Source organism: Scatophagus argus, chromosome 11, assembly GCF_020382885.2.
Source record: "Scatophagus argus isolate fScaArg1 chromosome 11, fScaArg1.pri, whole genome shotgun sequence".
NCBI lineage: Eukaryota > Metazoa > Chordata > Actinopteri > Scatophagidae > Scatophagus > Scatophagus argus.
Window position 1 is genome coordinate 17820785 of NC_058503.1, and position 12097 is coordinate 17832881.

Genomic DNA, 12097 nt, shown 5'->3' on the forward strand with positions numbered 1-12097 from the left:
TTTCATGCACTGTCAGACTTGTACATAGACTTAGACTGACTCATCCAGATTGATACTGAGAGACACAGACTGGCAGATATTCTTAGTGCAGTCCAGAAATTCATAGCAGTTGACAATTAACCGACTGCACTTTTGATGTAGCCACTCGTTGCTTTGCACGTGGGCATGAAAACGATGCCAGTAATTTCCCTTTCTGTGCGTTTTCTTACTGGACTGGACTACAGTGAGCTCTGCCAGGGAAGACAGCCACAACACAAACAGGCCCCAGACATTCCTTTTTGAAACGCTTAATTTCTGTATACATGTGTGTTTGTCTGTAAAACATACACTGCTTGTGTGAGAGAAAGTCTTTTGGTAAGTAAGAATGCCTTAATGTTGTGTGACTTATGTAAATACTGTAGACCATGCACTGCTCATTTCATTCTGTATGTTCATGTTCTGCTTAATGGCTGAAATATACTGCAGCTCTTTAGGGGCAATGGGTTGTGAGAATGACTGAAAAACAAATCAGCCAGAAAGGAAAATTATCTTCAGTTCTGTAGTTAGCTGTTACTTCATAACCATTTTATGTTTAAATCCATAAATGAAAATTATGGATTATTACATCGTTGTACATTAAAATGAAACACCTCCATTGTTCAGTATTTCTTAATTGCTTAAGTGCACCATTTTCTCTTTTAAAAAGGACACAGCGCAGCATCACCAACTGGCCTTAGGTTTGTCTGCTGAATGAAGCTTGTTGGGGGGGATGGATGAATCCTTCCCCTGTTCTGGTTTTCTGGGCCAAGTCTGCATGATGGGGCCCTGAGCCCTCGGTCTGTGCCAGGTGGCAGCTGGGAGAGAGAGTCCCCAGCCAGGCTTCAGCAGCCCTCACTCTGGTCCTCTGGCCACCAACGTTGTCACTCGGGGCTCGACACCAGCACTTCTGACCTGCAGATTGGTCATGGTCCGCCTGCAGTAGCCAGTTTGTCTTTTGTCCATAATTTGGTCAGCCAATAATTTCAGATGTGTTGCACCATTCAGTGCATTTTGAAGTACAAGCGCCCCAATAGAGAAAGCATAGTCAGCTTTAGTCTTGATCCTGGACTGAACAAGCTGGAGATGTAACTGATTTTTGACTGAGAAATGTGTAGAGAGAGCTGTAGTGGTCTACATCAGTGTTTCCTCACCTTTTTTTTTTTTTGTTAACCACACCTCAAGAATCCAATCTGATGAACTTAAGTACCCTTTCATCAACACCTCCAGCTATGTCCCAAATGTGTTTATTCAAACTCATTTCAGACAGGATATTAATTATGTTACAATATCGTCATATAAACAAACTATCAGTTTTTAGTTTGGTTTGGTCAAGTTTGCATTTGTACTACAACCACATGGAGTGGCAAAAACTGGACATTACAACCCACTACTTTTAGGAAATTTCAGTTTCTTATCCAATTCAATTATGCCTTAGATTTGTCAAGCTGTTCCCCAGTCTCCCCACGAACCTCCTGGAAACAGCAGAAGTACCCCCTGGGGTACAAGCGTGCCTGGTAGGGAATCACTGGTCTAGACGAGATGAAATACAAGCATGGATTACCTTTTGTAAACCAACAAGACATTAGAATGATTGATTTTTGATACATTTCTGAGTTGAAAGGAAGTACCGCTCCTCTGTGGTCATGTCACTGTCAAAAATCACTCTTATATTTAAAACCACAAAATAGTGTTGCAAAAGCAGAGTATCTTTAATCTATTCACCTAAATTAAATTCTGCTGTGTCTGGTATGGACATGCTTGTTGCTGGAGCTGGGCAATAGGCTTGGTGCACACGAGCTCATACATTAACCAGGCGATCTCAAAATTTCAAGAACTATAACTGCCTCTTTAAACAACAACGAGCTAACTCTCGATGCTGTGTGAATTTCTCCCACCAAAGAATGCTGCCTCTTCACCACCTCACACACCCCATAACTCTTTTTAAATCTTCATCTTGTTAACACTGACAGCTCGTGACATTAATAAAACGTTTTCAGCGGCATTTTGTCAATCCAGTGCTGTACAGAACAATAGAAAAACCTCCACCAAAATGATTTAGGTCAGCCAACTGCGTGCCAACACGTCAACTAATCAGTCAAAGGAGCTCTGTCCTTTTTACAAGGATAGACAACACACATCAGTGATAAAAAAACAAAACAAAAAAATGCCTTACCAGGAAGGTTACAATAGTGAAGTTATGCTCCAGCCCCCCTCTCTCTGTATATATTTGAACAGGGCTATACACCATCTGTTATCATCTGTTACAGAGGTATTTAAGTGAATGTCTGAGGTGTGTACTGCAGTGAATATGTTAGCCAGCTGGTCAAAAGCTAAACAAACAAACACAAAGCTATAGTTGCATTACCTCTAGGCCAGTCTAAAGAGAAAGGAGGAAGTAGGTGACGGCAAAACTACAGCCAACAAGGATCCACTGCTGCACTGAACGTCAATACATGCCAAGCACACGTTATCTCCTCAGGGTGCTGCCTCCATCCAGCCAGCAGGTCACCCTTTCAAACTGCCAGACAGACTTTTACCTCGTGAAGGAGACATTTTCACCCCTTCGAGACATTTCCAGAAAGGCGTTTGCCCAACTCTGGCCTCACTTTTCACAACCCAGCTGCATACTAACTTCAACCTTTACCACCTCACTGCATTCCTGTGTCATAGAAGATATACTGTCCAAGACTACTTCATAGTTTGGTCAGTTGCATTAGTGTTTCTGCCAACGGGCTCGCTTGTGCATGTGCATAGGTTTTCCCTCTCATCAGACACATTACATCACCCTTACATTTCATTTTATGATGCCATCTAACTTATCCATCACCCACTAATGATCTCATGCTCAACTCAACTAGTGAGAGCAGCGGTTTATCCCACCACTGGCCTTATGAGCCCCATTTTCATTAGCATTTTTGGCAATAAAACAGTATGCTTTCCTCCGTTAATAATTTATTTGCACTTCTTCGTCAAACAGCCATTTCAGTATACAGCTGAGCCCAGCTCTTGGATTTTACTCCCCTGAGATGGAGCTTCTCTCTTATTGACTTGTTATTCACATTGTAAGATGTTAATTTCTGGGGAAAAATCTAATATGAAACCTTATTCCACCCACAAAATTAAGTCCAGAAGATCAACACAAACAGATCACGAGGGTTAAAAATGTAGCTCCTCCTTCCACTGGTAATCAATGCCACAAGTCAATTTAGCAGCCAATGGTTCTCACAACCTGAGCCAATCCATTACTGATTCAATTGTAACCCATTAAGACTGGGAGAGGTTATATTAAAGGTGACACTATCAAAATCCAGTGGCTATGTTCAATAACTTTGCTCTGCAGGAGTCAGCCTAGCTCCACCATCATACTGGACACACATAATGAGACATGTTGGGGGCTGGTTCACTGTTGCCTCCTGTAGCTTGAGGCCACGCTTCACCTCTGCCCTGAGACAGATGTAAGAGGTTGATGACAGCAACGCTTAGCTATCACCGAATAGATGTGTCAGCCGTTTTTTGTCTTTTCATAGCTTGTAAAAGACTGAGTGCAATCTTGCTAGAACGCTGTCTAAGCACTTAACTCAGACAAACCTCAGAAAACCTCTGATGACTAGTATAATGTTTGAAGTACTTTGGGGGGAAAAGAAAACTGAGGTTTCATAGAAGGGATACACCAGCTCACGAACAAACTGACACTGACCTCCTCAACGTGTTACCAGCTGACGACTGGTCTGGTTTTCCAGCCAAGACAAGCTTGTGAAGTAACAGTCAATAAAAAGCACCTGAAGTACAGAACATGAGACATGAATGCCAACAACAACTCCAGCCTGTGGTCAGAACCTCACTCCACACTTTGCTGCCTTCTATTTGGACATGAAGAAACAAAGTGCTGACTAGCCCATCACCTCCTATTCCTCCCTTCCTTCCCCTTCTTATTTCCAAAGCAGCCTCACCTGTAAATTATATGTGGTTTCTCCAGTCACTGGGTGAAGACAGAGTAGCTGGCCGTTTTTCATCCAGAGAATCACTTATTGCTGAGGTAGACGTTTTTGCTGCCATGTCAAAACAGGATGTGTGTACACAAGTGGCCTCGCAGCTGGCAGGCTCATTTTTTGTTAATGCTTTCCAGAAAACGACGTAAAACAGCTATGAAAACAGAATTCAGTCCAACCTTTGAAGGTCAACTGTTAGCCACCACCCAGCAGTTCTCCTGTAAAAACAACATCCCGATCTTCATAACACCAACTGAATGTCCCAGAAAGGCCTCAGGACCACCAAAACTGGAGTGAATTTTTAGTTTTGTGTTGCCAAAGGAAAGTGATTTACATAATCTCCATTTGGTTGCAATTTATCATGTCCAACTGCAATTTAGTAACCAATTTCCTGCTTGCAAGCCATCTACTAAATGAGTAAAGATACAAGAGTGACATTAAGTAAATTGAACGTTTATTTAACTCAGCAGCATTAAGGAAGCAGTTATAGATGGTCATTGTGCACACGTCAGACATTATTAATGCCCAAATCTCTGAACTGTTGCATGGAGCCCCTTGTCAACGGTGAGTTTGATTACACAGATTCAATTCCAGGACGATTTTACCTCTAAAAGTTGAGGACTAAACACAGGACAGTCATGATTCATGACAAAAGAGCTTTAGAACAGATCCTTTTGTGCCTAAGAAATATTTATCAAAACCTTTACATTACTTACTATCTATCACATTACTACCATAAGACGTGGCAGTATTTGTAGTTAGAGTAATAATCTTTATTTCCATGTCACGCCAAACATTTAGTGTAGATGTTCCTATATCAAGAATTCAAACATTTATAAGGCATATTTCAGTAGCAAATGTATAAAAGCAAAAATTAAAACATCAGTTAGTCTGTGTCATCATGTGTACTTCTGCAGACTCCTAAATAGCATTTATCTGTTTGCAAAATTTCTCAAAACTGTACATCGCACAGCAGGAGAAAGACAATAAATGCTACAGCCTAAAGTTTATCCCGAGGCTTTTTTCTTCCTCTCCCCGGCTGACTATAAGTGCTACTCCAGTAGTGCTGCACTTTCATAAAGTTCAGAGTACTCACAAGAGATAGGTTTAAAAAAAGAACGGTCAAAATCGAAACAGCACAGACTGAGATATCTTGACTTCTAGTCCTTACTATGGATCAGGGTCTACAAATACTGGCTCTTATAATTGCCATTATGCAGTCGTAGGCTTAATCTTAAAAACAAAATCAAGGTCATTTTCAGCCTTCACATCACATTCCAGGGACTGAAGACATGATACAATTGTATTCACAGTCATTATCCATGTTTAAAAAAAAAAAAATCAATGTTATTTTTTTTCTTTAGCAAACACTTTGCAGTTCTTTGACACCTTCACTCAATCATTAACAGGTGGCAACTCTAAGTGAAGGAAGCCTAATTTAAGAGGTTTAAATTTACAAAAGCAAAACAAAAAAACTATAGAGTCCTTTTATGTTAATCTCTACTGGACAACAATCGCACCCAGACAATGAATGATTTCTTCATCATCTAGATTCGGTGCTTTCCCCAACACACATACACAAAATGGCATGCAAGCAATTACATACACTTCTGCGATACCATCTCACTTAATTAGCTCCTAAAGGCAGCCTTCACTCCATTAGTGCGTGGACCTATCTGGACCTTCCACTATACTATCATCTTTTAAATGGGATATACATTTCAAACAACCTTGAGCTGTTTTTGCTAGATGATGCTTATCTGCTGCTGGGGTCACTGACTGAGATAAAAGTTATTTGAATTTTTTTCAAAAAATGAGAACAAACAGGCATGAGTCTGGTGCGTCTAAACTTTTCAAGCCCATCGTTCTGTCATATCAGCACTGAGCTGCCATGCCAGCCCAGCCAGGTCGGCCCGCTTAATGTTAGATGGACACAAGTGATTGAGTGGAACACCGTGAACGCGCTTCAAAGACACAATGTGATCCTATGAATGAGCTCTGGAAATGCTTCAAATTAATGTAGAGAATACCACGGGCTCACTACTTGGCATTCAACTTAGCGCTGCTACCACAAAGCAAATTAATTTCTGACTAATTAGGCTAACAACCAGCTTTGGTGTTGGAAGAAATAAGAAATGCCATTATCATTACCGTCCATTTAGACAGAGCAACGAGAGCATTCATTTATTCTGAATGTAATGCAGTGGAGCAAGAAGGAATCGGTCTGCAGACAAAGATGCAGGTTTCAGCTATACTTTAAGTTGTGTGTTTGTGTGTGTGTGTGTGTCGGATTATATCTTCTCAATTTAAATATTGTTGCACAAGCCCAAACAAGGCAATCCTCTGGCACATAATTTTGTCACTTTGATTTGATTAAGAGATTTTTTTTTTTTTTTTTCAAATTTCAGGTGGTTGTGCTCTTTCCTTTCAGCTCTCTCAGAGCAGGGACAGCTTCAGGGAACGCAAGAGCCGAATTCATCTTTTCATTTCACGCACACAGAGAGGTAAACAGTACTTTTCCAGTGTTCTGTGACTGCCAAGCAAACTCTAATTCACTGTTCTCCATGCTGGGTTCGGGGGTATTTGGTGAAATTTGGGATGGTCTCACAACAAGCCAAGTCTTGACACTCATTGCTATACTGGAGAATGATAACGCCCAGGAAGTCTCACCCTGAGGACAGCAATTAACCATATATAAGTTTAATAACAGAATTATGGGCTTTTTGTGGTTTTTTTTAATTGCTTAATGTAACTTCATTCTAACACTAAACGTATCTCCAGTGTCCATAATTCAGCATCTCTCTGCTGAAATGGGAAAAATGAAAAAATGTGACAAATAAAGTTAAGCAATAAGCTATTTAAGCAAACATTCCGATTTCTATTTGTAATCAAGTAACCTGGTGATTTTCCCCACCCTTTGAGGATCCACATGGTTATAAAACAAGCATTCCCCATAGATTCTGTAAGTAGCCTTCCATGTCAACTTAAATCAAAAACGTGTCTGAATTGTTTCCTGCAGTGAAATAGCCTAATATCTGATAGGTGTCCCACATGACAGCAAAAGGAGGAGCGCTAATTTGTGAAGAAACAGGACTCAGCACGCATACAGATACGTTTTTTTTGTGAGACTTCAAATGAATGTCAAAATTCAGACATGCAACAGTCAGAATTGAGTTCCCCGACATCACTGTAAGGTAGGACTGCTGTCGAGTTTTAGTCAGCTGCGTTTCCATCCGATGATGTGATGATCCTACGGCAGAAACACAGGCTAGGCTGCAGCCCGGGGACAGACAAAAACACACTTTGGCACGGGGATATTTTCACCTGCTGCACTGTATGACAGCCCCGCTACGTGACTGCAAAAGCTCTGCTAAATGCGCAGGGCAAGTTCACTTATTACAGAGGTGGTGTCGCTATTTGTGGCATCACCTGGGATGCATAACAATGCAACATTTTAAGAAAAAGAACGGCAACAACAGAGAGGATGCAGACTTCCAACGAAGAAGAATGACGAGCAATTTTAGATGATCAACTCTTTACCATTCATGAAATGTGCCTCTGACGGCGAACAGAGGTTCAGATCCAGAACCTGCACAACATTTGGCGCCCGTTAACAACACACTGCACTATGCCGGCCTGTGGTGCCAAGTTTCATCGGACTGCGCATCCCCGACGGCGCGGGTTCTTCCTTACCTTTATCCTCGTCCGACACTGTCGAGGGCTCGGCGCACGGAAATAATCCCGAGAATAGAGCTAGGAATACGAGTAGAAAAAACTCGGACATGTTTTCGGAGAGCGGGCTGTAAAGAGCCACGGTCCTTCTCCTGGTCCTGCTCCTGGTTCGACTCCACTCTTCCCCTCCACCACCACCACCACCCGGTTGTCGAGCGCCGTTATTCGGTGAACCAGTGCGCAGAACAGTGCAGCGCTCCCACCGCTCCGCGACACATGCACACCGTCGCTCTGTAGCCTACAGCACACAGACGCACCGGAGACCGCAGAAGAGATGAGAGTCAGAGGGACGGAGGGAAGGCGGGGTGGGAATGTAGGAGGATAAAGAATGAGTACGTTTCCTGGCTTTTCTCAATGATTAAATGCCGTCAAGGTGGCGCAGCTCGACTGAAATTCATCATACTGGTTGGCTGTACCATCAGCGGAGTGGGTGTCAGAGGGGGGTCCTTGTAAGAAGAAAAAGTCAGAGGGTGTAGGATGAGGGATGAGTGATTTAAGCTCTCACTACATTCTCCCGTCCAGAGTTCAATAGTCTGTAGGTTCTATTTCAAGGCTATAAACCTTAAAAAAAAAAATAGCAAAGTGTGCAAATGTGACATTAGAGACTGATGAGCTGAGGGACTTGTTAACAAGTCAAACCAAGGACACAGTGAACTGTCACCCTGTGGACCACACAGAGAAAACTGCAGTCTGGTCATATTTAGCTTAGATCTGAATAAGTAACAACACCTGCCTACATGGGAACGATTCTAAACAGCCCTCCTAAATCCTGTGAAGCATAATTCGCTTGACTTGAGATTGTGTGAGTTTATTGCAACCAGCAGTTTGTGTGCTGTGAAAAGTCAGCAACGGAGGTGACTGACAGAACTTAAGTATAGCTAGCATGTCTGAGGAATAAGTGGTAGGCCACTGAGTTTAATGTCACTCATTTTGCTACCTTTGCCAGTGTGATTATTTTTGACAGGGGGAAAATGACAGAAGCACAGAAAAGAAAAATGAATTGCTCAGTGGATGAGTAGGTACTGCTGAGACAAATCTCTAAGCCCAGCCCTTTTGTGGCGCTTTCCTTTGTTCTCTTGCTGTTTTCATTGTGAAATAACAAAGAATTTAGCCATTTCTGACTAATATATTCCACAATTACATCTTTGCTATCATAACAACATAACTTACTTTTTCTACCCCAACAGCCTGGACGTGTACCTGCCTACATGCGGTTTCCTTGTATTACCTCATTTCATTAAAAGGCTCAATACTGAGTCTGTTACCATTAGTGGTGTTGTGGGAACCATACTGTCTATTATACCAGCATGAGCATTAATTTTGGTGCGCTCTTATTTTACCTGTGTGATTCATGTTTTATTGTCTTTTGTGAGATTTCACAGCCATGGAATGAAAATCTGTTTGCACTGTTACAATGTCAATGTCCAATGTCCTCCAACAGAGTTCAAGAAAAAAACACCACAGTATCGCGGATTGCTGTTTATGGCCATAGTCGCCATGCTGCTGGTAGTATCAGTGTCAGTGGTTACACCAGCCAGCTTTAAAAGGAAATGGTTGCGGGATGTGTGGGGTTTCGCTGTTGTTGTTGTTGTTTGTTTTGTTTGGTGTGGATGCCACATGAGAGCTGAGTGTGGGAGGAATTGAGAAGAGGAGGACGTCACAGTGGGAGAAAGACGTGCGAACACTGAGAGAAGTGTGATTGGGGAGGATCTTACCTGGACTAAGTCAAATGAAGAGGTGGCATGTCTTTACCGGAGGAGTAAACCTGTAAATCACAAAAATGCTTTTCAAATTGTTTCAGTGTTTCATTGTTTCATTTGCGGCCTTGGAAATAGCAGTGGATCAAATAGTGTCACCTCCAGGTCCATTTGTATCAGTTCTCGATCATATCACAAGATCTTCAGAGGCTCAAATTGAATTAGTTCTCTTTAGGAGCTCTGGAAGAACTTGTTCACCAGGAGACCTTGTAGTGAGATTGTTTTGTCAACTGAATCTGTCAAGAATGAATCTCAATGTTTAAGGCATCATGAAAAAGAAAATCATTTTAAACGTGCAATTCTGTGAAAACCAAACAAAACCGAATCTTCTCATGAAGACTACGTGGTGTTGTAGAAATCTCCATAACAGCTACTAATTAGACTTTGAGATAAGTCATTTGCTTTTCAGATGTTTTATTTGAAAACTCCCCTACTCCATTCTCTTAACCTTTAGAGGTTTAAAGTTTAGTTAGCTTCATTAATTTACTCCATCTTCTGTAGTGCATTCAGTGATGAGAACAGACCTTTTGCAAGTAATAGATCTAGTACAAATAGGTGAAGACTGGTGCTAATAAAGTCACAGTCACAGTTAATGACTATCTCTTAACCTAATGGAAGGCAGAAACCGAGAGCTACATCGCTGTAAAGTTAGCTATTTTCACATTTAACTATTTAAATGTGTCTGCTTGATGATAATAGAGCACGCAGTCATTATCCACCGATGAACCAAGCTGTTAGGGTTTCTTCAGATATGAGCAGCCATGTCCCGTTACAAATTCATTAAGCAAAACATTGTTTAAGGTGACAGAGAAATGTATCTTAGATGAGATGGCAACATGCCGAACTTTCATGCGGAACGGTCTGTCATGTTTTATTATTGAGTTGTCACAAAGAATGAGGAAGTCCAAGTCTTCAAGGACATTGAGTCTGCTATTTCTCGCTGCTGTTTTGTGCTCCTGCAAAAAAAAAAAGGAAAAAGAAAAAAAATGTCCAAAAACAGATGAATAATTTCATGAGGCTCTCACTTTTCCCCCCCTTGGATCCTGAAAGCAGGCTGCTTTTCTCCAATCATAGTGGCTTCAATTTGATTGAACCGCCTGCTTAAAAACTGCTCTTCCTATGTTCAGAATGATTCATATGCACTGGCACTAAAGCTGTGTCAGTGTTAATAAATTGTGCGCTTATCTGCCTCTTCTTTTCACCTCTACCCTTAATTAGTGAAATGTATCCACCTACACACAATCGCACCAGCTTAAATTTAACGCTCTTTGGGTAAATTTGACTATAGCCATGCACACAGAGGTCATGCGCCCGTCAATAGGAGTGATGCTCAGTGTGGTCCAGCAGGCTTGGCTTCAGTGCATATGTGTCAGAGAGAATCAAGAGCCAGTGGCATTCATACCATTGAATGGCATAGTCCAGGGCAGCCTAATAGCCACTCGTGCATTGTGTGTCACTCACTTGTGGTCCAGGTCCTGACATACAGGACTGGATTGGGCATGTCTGCCTGTCACGAGGACACACTGACATGCAGCTACACAGTCACACAGCGCACAGCCCACATGACCTCGGGGTCCTACATCTGTTCGAGGTGACACTCTGTTGGTCGTTTTCTCGCGCCGTGCCCTTGGGAGCTCCTCTCACTGACTGACATGAGTGATGGCACCGCAGCTCGCCATGCCAGCTCTCGCACTGCATTTGGCTGCACTTAGCTACTCTTGATTCGGATGGCAATGCCTTCATCCAAAATTAGCAGCAGCTATTGGCCCTGCTTGACCCCTGTCATGGTTGTGGGCTCATTATCAGGCTAATAACTCTGCTGCTGAGGTTTTTGCCTCAGCTTATAGCCTCAGCATTCTTCCCGGTTTGGTTGCCACAAGATTCCCCTTCAGCAGTCAAAAGCAATTTTAGGAAATGAGGAATGAGCAAAGATCGGCCCAGCAAATCTGGTTTGATGTGTGTTTTGTTTCTTTTGACAGTTATTAGTCGGAGAAGCAGGAAATGCACTCAATGGACGTTGGTTCCGTCTTTCTGTTGAGGGCAAGCACAGTCCTCTGACCAGGATCCACGGGTGTTCCCCTGGGTCTCAATGCTTGATAATCAAGCAGTGGGATGACAAGCCATTTGCTGCATGAATCACTACACTCTCATCATGCTGAAAATGACTTGCATTTTGTGAAAAGACAAGTGTAAACTGCACCTTTGTTTGCATTCTGTCGGGGTGAAGTGAGGATGGATCTGTTTCTTGTGTATGTCTACCAGTGGGACAAACTGTCACTGTGAGTTGCCATCAGATTGATTTAAGCGTCTTCTCTCACATCAGTCGGCCATCACTGAAGCGATGCTGCCAAATATGGTTGTTTTTGGCGAAATATTCCTCATTTGTCTCTCACAGAGGGCATCAACAGCCAGGTATCAGTGTAAACAAACACAAAGTATGTTATTGTAGCCAGAGTTGATTTTTCCTCAGTGCAATTTCATGCATATCTCAGAGGAGAAGATCATCATACATTTAATTCTCACAAATACAAAATAGCTGTGGTGCCATTTCCTGTGCTTGTACTGAGCTGTTTGAGGAGCAATTTCAACAAAGCAATTTCA

General features: G+C 42.2%; 1 long non-coding RNA gene across 1 annotated transcript in view; it reads right to left on the reverse strand.

The window, feature by feature from the left end:
- Window positions 1-8162, reverse strand: part of LOC124067262 — a 65768-nt gene extending 57606 nt beyond the window's left edge. The window contains exon 1 of the long non-coding RNA XR_006844732.1: window positions 7701-8162. This is a non-coding gene — a long non-coding RNA (uncharacterized LOC124067262). The remainder of the gene's footprint in view (window positions 1-7700) is intronic.
- Between the last annotated feature and the right edge of the window lie 3935 nt (window positions 8163-12097).